Below are 12,249 nucleotides of genomic sequence, written 5' to 3' on the forward strand. Positions count from 1 at the left end.
CGAGACAGTTCCCGGAAGAGTCCGTGGAAGGTTTCTATGCCCAGCTCAGGGAGCTTGCAAGCATGTGCACGTTGCTGGACTCTAATGATGAGATACATGCACAATTTATTCAAGGGTGTGCATCCGCCAAACTGAGGGAGCATATACTCCAGGTTCCAGGGATGGCAATGGCGGACATCCTAATGATGGGGAGGTTGAAGGAGTTGTCCAGGGTATGGGCAGCGCACATGGAGGCTGCACATGGAGGCTGCTGTACAACGCCAGGTGAAGATAGAGCCTGTCAACGCTGTGGCATTTGGACATTCTAGTAAAATGTTGGTGTGCAGTAAGTCACAAGTTTCTAACCGTACATGTTAAAGATGTGGTGAGTCTTTTCCCCATCAAGGCCCGTGCCCTGCTTATGGAAAGAGGTGCTTCGCATGTAATAAGATTCTTCATTTTGCAAGAGTATGTCGATCTGCCATCCGTGTAAGGCTGCGGTCAAAACAAGTGAATGCTTTAGGGGCTCCTTCCTCCCTCGCAGACGATGGTGACATGGATGACGTGGAGGGAACCAACCATGTAATAAACGCCATGCAACCAGATGGCGATTTGAGGAGGCAGATTCAGAGGTGTAGAGTGGTGATTATGGGACACCCTGTTCAAGCAATTATTGATACTTGGGCATCAATAAATATCATGGCTTGTTCAATGCTGCAGACTCTTCCTTCACAACCGAGTCTGCGAAGTACGTCCACTCGAGTGTTTGCTTATGGGTCCTCTGTTCCTCCTTCATTGGCTGGAGTGTTCACTACTAATATCTCTCATGATTCCTATTTTACTCGGACCAAGATTTACGTTACTTTGGAGTGGTCAGGAATGCTGTTGAGTTGTCGAACACCTGAATGTCTGCAATTGGTGGGTTTTGCTTTTGCTATTCATCGAGAGAAAGTGAAATCCTTAGTGGGTGAATATTCATCATTATTTGAGGGCATTGGGTGCCTTAAGGGTCATATGAGCCATCTTCATGGCAATCGCTCTGTTCAGCCAGTGGCACTCAAGCACAGGAGAGTGGCATTTCATTTGAGGTCGAAGGTATAGGAGGCGTTGAAGAAACTTGAGCAAGCTGACATCATAGAAAGGGTTGATGGTCCAACTCCCTGGGTGTCACCCATTGTTGTGGCATGGAAGCCCAAGCAGCCAGGTGAGGTACGAATCTTTGTGGACATGAGGCTACCCAATCAGGCGATCCGACGGAGCGTCATCTGACCCCTACCGTAGACGACATTATGGCTGAGGTGAGTGGTTCCAAATGGTTTTCCAAAATGGACCTGCGAGCAGAATACCATCAACTGTTGTTGAACCTTAATTATGAGCTATAACCACCTTCTCGAAACATTTTGGTCCAAGGAGATATAAGCGCTTTAGTTTTGCAGTTTCCAGTGCTGTCGAGGTTTTTCAAGACACCATCCGAGGCGTGCTAGCAGGCCTAAAATGTGTTCTTAATATCAGTGACGATATTCTTGTGCATGCACCCACCTTGGAGGAACACATGGACCGCCTGAGAGACACCTTACGGCGTCTATGGGAGTGTGGCCTTACTCTCCATTGCGAGAAATGCACATTTCTAAACAAAGGGATTGCTTTCTTTGGATATCGTTTTACTCAGCACGGAGTGTAACCGGATCCGTCCAAAGTCCATGACATCCAAATGGCACCTGCCCCAACCACGTTCACTGGTGTAAGGAGCTTCCTGGGCATGGTTACATACTTTGGATGATTCATTCGAGATCTGACAAGCCTTACTACTCCTTTGAGGGAACTAACAAAAACTAATGTCAGTTGGGTTTGGGGGCCGGCTCAGGATCAAGCTTTTCAGGACACCAAGCGGACTCTTCCTGCTGATACCACTTTGGTGTATTTCAACTCAGCCTGTGAATCTGAATTGTCTGTGGACGCAAGCCCTTCTGGCCTTGGTGCTGTGCTGTCACAGAAGCAGGAAGATGGAGCATGGGCTCCTGTGGCTTACGCAAGCCGTGCTCTGACGGAGACAGAGGAACGATATTCACACATCGAAAAGGAAGCCATCGCTGTTCACTGGAGCTGTTGTCAGTTCCATCTTTACCTTTAAGGGCAGCCGTTTGTGGCTCATACTCAACACAAGGCGTTGATTCAACTTTTTATGGGTCATTCTTTGAAGCCCCCACCACATATTGAGAAATGGATTCTGTAATTGCAAGAGTATCAGTTCCGGGTGGTATATCGACTGGGCGCAGAACCCCACTGATTTTCTCTCTAGACTCGCTCGATCAGCTACGGACAAGGAGGTGCGTGCGGCAAGCGAGATGGAAGAATATATGAGGCTGGTGGTGGAGCACTCATGCCCTCAACCCATTGCATTGGAGGAGATTGTGAGTGCCACGTCTGAGGATGACTGCTTACAGCTGGCTATTGCCTCGGTGACATCTGGGAGATGGTACCTGTTACTGGAGAAGCTACCTTATAGAACTGATGAGGCCCACGCAAACCTGAGGGCGTTGCATAATGGTCATGTCGAACTGGCAGTGTCTACAGAGGGTTGCCTCATGAGAGGCTCTCGTCTAGTAAGCCCTAGGACACTACAGCAGTGGGTAGTTGATTTAGCCCACCTTGTTCATCAAGGGATTGTTAAAACGAAGTCTTGTTTGAGCTGTAAGGTGTGGTTTTCCAATCTTGACAACGTTGTGGAGCGGACAGTTCGCCAGTACCCTCTGTGTCAAGCAACTGGCCCTGCTGAACCTCCGCTCCAATCATCAGGGAAGATATTCCACCTTATCCCTGGCACAGGGCCAGCGCTGATTTTGGAAGCCTACCAGGTGGCCGACATATGTCATTTGTCATTGATGACTTTTCAAACTATCCCAAGGGTCTTGGATTCCTTAATGGCGTCTAACACCATGCCACGGCTGGAGAAGATAATGGCCACACATGGGCTTCTTAAGGAATTGCGTACAGATAACGGCCCGCCTTTTACCAGCAATGAGTTTGCAGAATACCTATTGTCTCGGGGTGTTGTGCATCAGAAGATTACCCCTTGTTGGCCTAAAGGGAATAGGGAGGCACAGCATTTTATGCGCTGTCTGTTCACCTGAGATGCACAGTATGGATCCTATCGGCCCGTCTGCAACTGTCACCCGCCCGGTGTCAGGTGTCTCGTTTTCAGAAGCTAATGATGGTTGCCATCGTCTGCTGGAGGCCAGTGAGGATAACGGCCAGGAGAGGTGTGACGGCCAACGCGGGACTGGTAGATACCACCTTCGGCCATGCCCTGCAGTATCCTCATGTTTAAAGGTCTTTGTGCTGTTCTGAAGTTCTGTTTTTTCTCTGCTTTTCTCAAGCCTAATAGTTTTGTTTTTGTGTTTTGCTTTGAAGTTCTACACTTTTTGTTGTGGGTGTTTTTTCTTTCTCTCTGTTTTTCTTTGTCTCATTCTTTATTTTTTTTGTTATTGTGTTTTTTGTTTAAGGTGAAGAAGGAATGTTATGTATGGTCTCGGGACCTGGGAGTGGCCGTCCTGGGTGTGATGTAAATAAATGGGTCTGGAACCCGTAGTACTGGGTTCTGCGACCACACAAGCAATTTCATGGTGTGTGTGTCAGTTGTAGATTTGCAGTGTACCTGCGCGTTTCTTGTTCCGGGGCTCAGTCACCATGCAACACTCTGCAGCAGTAACACCCTTCACTGCCTTTAATGTAACTTCAAAGAGTCTCGCTATTCTTTCACAGTCCCACCATTTCAGAACTGAAGTATTTTCAATATTATACTACGAAGTCATGGTTGTTGCTTATTCATGTTATAATAGTACTTGCTTGTAAGTGTAATGTTACTTGCTGTATTATATATCTGGTTGTAATGGCAGAAGTGGCAAAATACCAGTCAGCATAGATTTTTAGAATAGGTACTTTTAAGCCACGCCCTTAATTACAACGGTCACGCCCCTTTTAGAGACCCACCAGTTTTTTCATCCCATTTGAAACCCTGCTGACAGCGGCCAAAGAGACGTAATTTATATATTACTGGTGAGTTGTGACATCAGAATTATGCAAACGGAGTCAATAAAACTTTTTATTGCATCACGTTGAAACTGTTCGATGAAGAAAACGCATTGAGAAAAATTGCACAGTTATCAAATATTTCTTGCAGCAGGCACTCTGTACACGTCCTGCTGAGCTTGTCAGACACTCGGTACGCTCATTAGGCATGAAGACAGAGTGAAAACAGAAACAGCCATTAACATGACAGCCTTCCTGTGTGGTAGAACTCTATTAGGGAAAGGTGCCATGTAAACAGCTCTGCCTCATACTGTAAAAGCAAGATTGGCGCCAAAGCAATTTCTACCTCTCATTGGTGAGAAAATTAATTTATCGAGTTAACTAGAAATTCAGACCTGTTTTTGATGGCCAGGCATTTCACCGTGAGTCCTGAAACCTATGGACGTTCCAAGTTTTAGAAAGGAAATGGTATAATTAACACATTTCAGCATTTTTTGTATTATTTAAGAGATAGATGTCTCATGCTTGGTATGGAAATAGTATCACACTGTTAAAATGTAATTAGAAAACATTTTGCAGACTCGCGTCAGTCTCACTTTTTTCGGTCTGACTAGAGACAGCTTTATCTGTTAAAAAAGTTCAAGTGACCAACAAAAAATATATACAGAGGGCCCATTTCTGTCATTGCTGCTAAAAGGTTTGTTAACATTTTATATTAGCTAAATGCGTGTTTATTTTTTACAATTATGCTTTAAGTGACTCTGGAAGCATGACTCTTTCCAGCAGTTCTTACCTAGAAACACAAAAATATTGTTGTGATGATGACCTGGGCCAGTGCAGATCAACACTTTACAACAGCCTTCAAATCTCAACTCTACAGCAGTAGCTATTTCTGTTTCTATCCTTGCTTTAGAGTGCATCCTTTCAGAACAAACCTTCGGGTGTTCATGTTCCTCTGATAGACTGCTTACAGCACTCTAAATTGTATGGGTGCAATATACTCATGGTTCAAATGAACTCACATATATTTTATCGTTTGTGGTGTTTCATGACTATTCAGATGCATTTATTCAAATCATATAAGCATTAAAATGTTGTATGCACATTTCAGTAGGATTTGTATGTATTAGTAAAGCCTATAATTCCTGTATGCATAATGTGCAGGATGAAATTATAGTCATACAATGTAACTGTGTATCGTTTAAGTTGCCTGCACTGTAGGTCCAACACTGCATGTTGTTTTGAGTTTCAATCCCCTTGGTTGCTCAAGAAATAATTAAATTAATCGTTTTTGTATTCGAAGATAGTATGTTCTCATCCTACTGCAGGTGAAGGAATTCAACCTCGTTATTCTTAGATTTAAGGAGATAACCGGAATGTCTTTGAAGAAGACTAGAAGGTGAAAAGGGACGACGTATTTCGTGTCTGGCTGATCTGGGAACCAAGGCAACTGGAATGGAGCTGAACAACATGGCTCCTGTGGAAAAGTACAGAATTGTTGCAATTGAAAAGTTTATTCTGTCACGTATTGGGGGGCTGAACATTGTCTTTTTGTATGATATGCAGGGACAGATTCAGGAGACTTCTGCAATTTGGGAGGAGAAGGCGCATCTTAGAGCGAGCTCCATAGCCTTAAGCTATCTGACCTATTTGACATGAGTACTTCTTAGGAAGTCAACACGTGCTTACACCTTTGGGGTATGATACAAGGGAGATAGGCAGGTTCCTCATTGAGAGCATAGTAGGGAAAGATAACTTTTGTTTTTTTCTCAATGAAAAGAGAATTGGACTCAGCTTTTATTCTGTGTTGCATCTTGATTTTGGAGTTCATCACATTATGCCTTTTATGCCGAATGAATTATATTCGTAGACTCTGCTCTGTATTGATTTTTATGTACCTCCATACTCTGTTATTAAGGTGTGTTCAATTATTTTTGGCCTTATAATAAACCCATCAAATGAAGTCTGTGGTCCTTTAACCCATGAGTAATTTGTATATATAACCTTGAATTGTTTTGCTCCCCTCTACCACTTTTAGCAGGCAAATAAAAAATGCCATCAGTATTGGATTCAGTGGGTAAGGCAAGGAGTAAATTCACCGTAATAACCTCCTTCTCTGCCCACTTAGCTCCCTCCTCAATAGTTCCACTAATGCTCCTTTTATTTCAGCTCGTGATTTAAGCTCTTTTTGGTTCTAGCAGTGTCAAGCCCTCTTGTGTTTGTTCCTGATTTTTATAGCCACATACTGCATGGTATTCCCTAGCCTTTTCTGTCATCTCAAAGTTTCCCTAATACTTTTTCCATTCTAGTGCCACACCCTTCTCCACCCCTTCACTCCTTTCAATAGTTTCACTACAATTTCTTGCACTTTAATCACTTGGCAGAGCATATGATGAACAGTGTTCAACCATTTCTTGAATTATAGTGCTACGTGTGGATAGTGTGTTACTAGATGGCACATTGCGGCACCACAGACCGTTGCTAGATGGAGTTCTGGGTGGATGGAAAGATGGCTGAATGTCATGGGTGCAGTTCTAAATGCTATTACTAGGTGACGTTTTGCAGCAAGAAGGAGTGACTGGGTACCCGAGTCTTCTTACAAATTTTGTTAGTAAAGATTTTATTTATTGGAAACGAAAAAGAAAGAGGTGATTACAAGGAAACTAATTTTCAAAAGCTGGTGTACATTATACCTTCCTAAACAGTAAGGGGCATATTAACAACAAAATGTTGGAGCACAGAGCTGTGCCAAAATTGGCAGCACTGCGCTCCGACATTTCAAAAACGCAGGAATGCGCATATTTACAACAATACGGCCCATCCCAGTGTGTTCCCTAGCGCTGGCGCGAAAATTAGCTGCCTAGCGCCCACACAAGCACCGATTGTTTATGTGCAGGAAGTTGTTCCTTCCTGCACATAAAGAACCCATAATGGCAATTTGTTACTTCTATGTGTGCTGCAGCACACATAGAAAGAGCAAAATGCCATTAATGATGGTTTATGTGCAGGAAGGGACATAAACAATCTTGAATGGCATTTTCTTTCTTTCTATGGGAGCTCTATAATGCAGCACACATAGAAAAAGCAAAAACAAGGAGAAATAAAAGTATTTCTCCTTGTTTTGCCATTCTAACGCCTATGCTGCCTCAGATTTACACATGCTTGTAAATCTGGGGCAGCGTCAAAAAGCAATGGGTGTTGCAGTGGTACGCCCACAGCAACACCTATTGCATGCCCCTTTCACGCTAAGTGATGTGTATAAAGAGGCAGTATTTACAAGGTGGCGTTAAGCCACAAAAAGTGGCTTAACACCACTTTGTAAACATGGAGAAGAGCATGGCGCCACCAGAGAGTCGCTAAAAGTGAGGTTCTGGTGGCGCTATTCCCTTGTAAACATACCCACAGTCTCAGATAGCTTGTGTCTACATTCAAGTCTAGATCAACTAAAGGTTAATGTAAAGATATTTGAACAAACATAAACTGAAAATGAGTAAAAGTATTGAAGAAATGCTACTAGGTGCTACTAGTTGGAGTTTGCACAGCATACTGGTGCAGCTGAATTGATCCACTGGAGATCCTTACTTTCCTGTAGTCTGCTTAACTGTGTTTTCCTTCATTTGCTTTTGTTTTGCACCATAGTTGGGGTAGAAGGCCTTAAGAAGACTACTTGTGGCCATTCTAGGGCCTATGCTTTCACTTGCCCCTCAACATGCCACTCAATATTTTCACTGCTACCTCTTTCACACTTTGACCACTAGGTACGAGCATGCTGGACATTATCATCTATATGGAATCAAAAAATATTACAAAGATATATCAGTTTTCATTTTTGAGACATATGATCATTATCCTCTGCATTTAGTGTTTCAACAATATATGCCTGCCACAATCCATCAGCGAGTCACCTAGTAGACTTCATTGTGCAGTATTTGCATCTTTTCTTTCTGAAACAATCACCTGATTAGCAGGGATGCAGTACCACATACCACTATTTAGTAGTGTTTTGCAGAGTGCCACAATTTGTGAATTGCAAGGGAGCACCACAAGCGGTTGCTATTAAGTGGCGTTCTGGAGTATAACTGTAACTCGCTCCCCGACCATGCACAGTTTTGTCATTAATGATGTAATCTCAGGTATCATTAGGGATGTTATCAATGCAATAACTGAACATGTCATGAGAGATGTAATATACGAGCATAGAAGCGGTGCATGGTGAAGGTGTGAGTTATAGTTTATTTAGGGCGTCAAGTTATAGTTGAAGCAAACACAAGGAGATGATGTAAGGAGCGCTGAAACTTTTCAGACACTCACCCCCAGTCACAGATCTGGGTTGAATCCATCATCATTCCTTAGCTCACTTTGCCACCTCAGTTCAGACCCGACTATATGCAAATCCGTCTTGACCCTGTGCCTCATGGGAACAGTCCCTGAACCAGAAACAAGCATACTGGAACCGGTTTCTGGGTAACACCCATCATCTCCTTGTATTTGCTTTGTTTGCCCTAAGTTGGCAGGGTATGCCCAGGTGTGGGTAGCTTGCCCACTTTGCCACTGGATCTAAGCTAGCCTGGCTGATGAAGGGTGTTACCCAGAAACTGGTCCCAGGAAGCTTGTTTCCAGTTCAGGGAAGACCTGGCTTGGCAGTTCTGGCTAGACTGTTCCCATGAGGCACAGGGTCAAGGCTGATTTGCATATAGTTGGGCCTGAACGGAGGTGGCGAAGTGAGCTAAAGAATGATGATGGATTCAACCCAGATCTGTGACTGGGGGTGAGTGTCTGAAAAGTTTCAGCGCTCCGTCCATCATCTCCAGGGACCCTCAGTATTCAAGGGGAATTAAGTCCCCAACTTACAACGCGCCAGGGGGCACGTTTGCACAGTGGTGAAGGGAGGGTGCGGGACCTGAGGTGACGTGTGCAAATGATCCAGCGGCCTATAGGAAATATGTCATAAACTACGCTACCCAACTCCACAATTTACACTATAAATCACTAATCAAACAAAAGGCCCATTAATCAAACATGACATAATATGACCAACTGAATCATGTGGCCTAATTAACCAAATCACAACTTATATACATTTATATACAACCGCGGTAATTGAAAATCATCATTTTAACAAACCTCACTAACTATTAAGCCACTTATGGCGATAGAATCTAGCTAATGGTAACCTAAACTCATGAAATAACAAGACCAGCTTGTTTTCAAAAGTAAGAATTTTATTAGCTATTTATTTTGGAATTGTAATTAAAAATCTTTATTAATGCATTTTTATTAAAATCATTGCAAGTAAAACTGATAGCATCATAATATTTGAAATTTATTATTGCAAATGAAATTATTAGTTTGGCATTTTCAAAACCTAAGTCCCTAACTAAACTAAATAAAGGGAAAATTAAAGTAAAGTCTTTGAGGGCTCTTACGTGCTCCAAGTAAAGTCCGTCAGCATAACACCCTCATCCAAAGGTCAGCAAAAGCAGCAGCGTGACCCTTCCACGGGGAATGGATTTTTATACCTTTCTGCGCTAAGCTAATCTAAGTAAAAGTAAATCTTTTCTGCAAAAGTCAGAGTCCCATTGGTCCACGAGTGACAAGTGACATGTCACCACATTTTTCAAAACATCAGTTCCGTCACTTTCTTAGAGTCCATTGTCTCTAGTATTCGAGCTCCGAGGCTTCCTCAAGTTGAAACATTATTCAGCATTAAATCATTCGCTTCCTCGGATGCAAAATAATCAAATGTTCTTTCGCCGGTTCCTGGCCTTGGCCTTGTCTGACTAAGAAACAGTCAGAGACACATTTCCCTTTGCCAATGTTGTTACATCAACAGAAAACTTTCTTTGTAAGGACTCTCTCTAGCTCCGTGCAGAATTGTTATGCAGACTCGAGTAAGTTAGGCCCAAAGCAGCCAAGTTAACGAAAACTAACATATAAACAAACAGAAAAGAACGATTAATGCAAGAAATATAATTTGTTCTGTTGCCACCCTCCATTGCTAATGATTAACCCATTAGTCTAAATTACCTAGCTGAGGCATACAAATAAAGCAGAAATCATATCTACCATCCTTCATTAAATCCAACAAAGTTCTTTATGCACCTGTAGAGAATAGAGTGACACCACATAGACAAGGATAGCAAAATAAGCACATGTCACTTTTAAATCAGCCGCAATTAATTATAACATGACAAATGGACAGAATTAATTTATTATTTTGCACGAACAAAAAGATGCAACAATAATGCACATTTATGAGCACATGTGTTAGAATCCCGTGTGTTCTATTCATGTAATGTAATTTTAAACTAAGTTGAATTAATACACACACAGCACCAAACGATAGTAATTTTAATTCTTATTATGGAAGTGTGACTTCACGAGTTGAAATAAAATTATTTCCAAATCTCGCTCCATCAACTCCCTCATCTGGTGATTACCAAATCACCACACCACATCCAAAATTTAGCAATTTTTTTTAAACTAAATGAAATTGGTTCGAATTCACTTGTATTAGTATTTCTAAAGACTTGTCTCAGCAAATTCTTTGCAACTGTCATATTGAGCTCTACGTAACTCCTCCAGCTCAATTTCCCTCTCTTGTTCCTTTTTGATCTCATAAATTCTTTTCTTTTCTTTCATGTGTTTCTTTCTCTTGTGTAACATGCAATTGATTTTTGTCAAAACTATCACAAATATTATTACAAACAAAGGTGTCAGAATCTTGCCAAGAATTGAACCACCGATTTCTTGAAACCAGTTTTTAATAGCTTGAAACCTTTTTGAAAGTCGTTCTGAAAAATCATCCTCTTCTAAGGGGACTATTTCTGAGTGCATCTCTGTTATGTTCTTAATGTACATTTCAATATTTTTACTTTCGTCAGGTATGTAAGTGCAGCAATGCTAGAAATGTAAAATTCCACAGACTCCTCCCTCTTTTGCCAGGAGTATGTCTAATGCAAGGCGATTTTGCATCACCATAGATCTAACAGCAATGACCTCAACATCCACTAATTGGAAACCTCCCGCTGTGTCAGTTGATAATCTGTCAACAATTGTGGATAATTTTCTGATTCTTCCTGCATTTAGGGTTATACCTACTAAAGGTATTACTGCTTCAAAAATGTCTCCCAAAATTTCTGTGAAACTTTCTCTCTTATACCTATTTGCATGGTTGCTAATTTCAAATGTTCCTTCTGCATTTCTGTCAACGTGAAATATTTTCGGGAAAACAAGCCCAACAAAACATGTTCCATACCAATGGTCTGGAAGATTATAATAGGCTTTGTCACCACAAACAAAATAAATCCCAGGAAAAATTGGATCTTTGCCACCTTTGAATCCCCAACCCCCCATGATTTGGTAAGTATCTTCACAATTGCTAGCACCTACGAAGTAATTGTCAAATAAAGTATTATCTCTCCTAATGCAGAGTTTACCACTAACTGGTTTGTCTATGTGAATTTCAACATTATCAAAAGTTTTGCCATTAAGCTTCTCATCCTCCTTCTGCCAGAATTTGGATTTGGTCTGTTTGACCATTTCATTTCTTTTATAAATCGCCCTTCTCTCCTCAACTAAGTTCAAGAAAGTCTTTTCCTCAGCTCTCAGCTTGCAGGTTAAATTATTTTTGTAAGATTAGCATACTCATAGGTGAGTTCATTAGTAACTAAAACGAATTCGCTCATCTGTTTAGCTCCTTTATGTTTAATCAAAGCACTCTCAATTTTCAGATTAGCAAAGATTTCGTCAAAATTAGAATAGTAATATTCTAGGCGACCAGTTTGATAAAATAAGCTAGCTATCACACTACAGGTCATTCCATAAGTAAGAGGAAGCATATTGTATGTCACTCCCTCAGAAACAGAAGCTGGCAATTTTACGCAAATATAACAATCTTTGACATCCATTACTTTAACATACTCTCCTAAAAGCCTTGAAAATGTGTTGCTTGAGAAATCACTGACAGATCTATCCTGATGAACTTCAGGTTTGTGATCAATAACTTTGCTAGTCTTGCCTGTTGCACTATGCTTGTTTTGACTAACTGAAGCTTTGCTTGTCATGTTGTCCTTATACAACTCCTTCTTGATCTCAAAAGGAACAACAACAGCTAAAATCAACCAGAGCAGAATTAATATGAGCACACACACCAGTGTCATCTTACAACATTTCTTAAAAATGGAACATTTTTTCGGGGGCGTGGCCAACTGCCGAGCATGGTGGCAGCCTGATCCGGGA

The sequence above is a fragment of the Lissotriton helveticus genome, chromosome 8, assembly GCF_964261635.1.
Source record: "Lissotriton helveticus chromosome 8, aLisHel1.1, whole genome shotgun sequence".
Taxonomy (NCBI): Eukaryota; Metazoa; Chordata; class Amphibia; order Caudata; family Salamandridae; genus Lissotriton; species Lissotriton helveticus.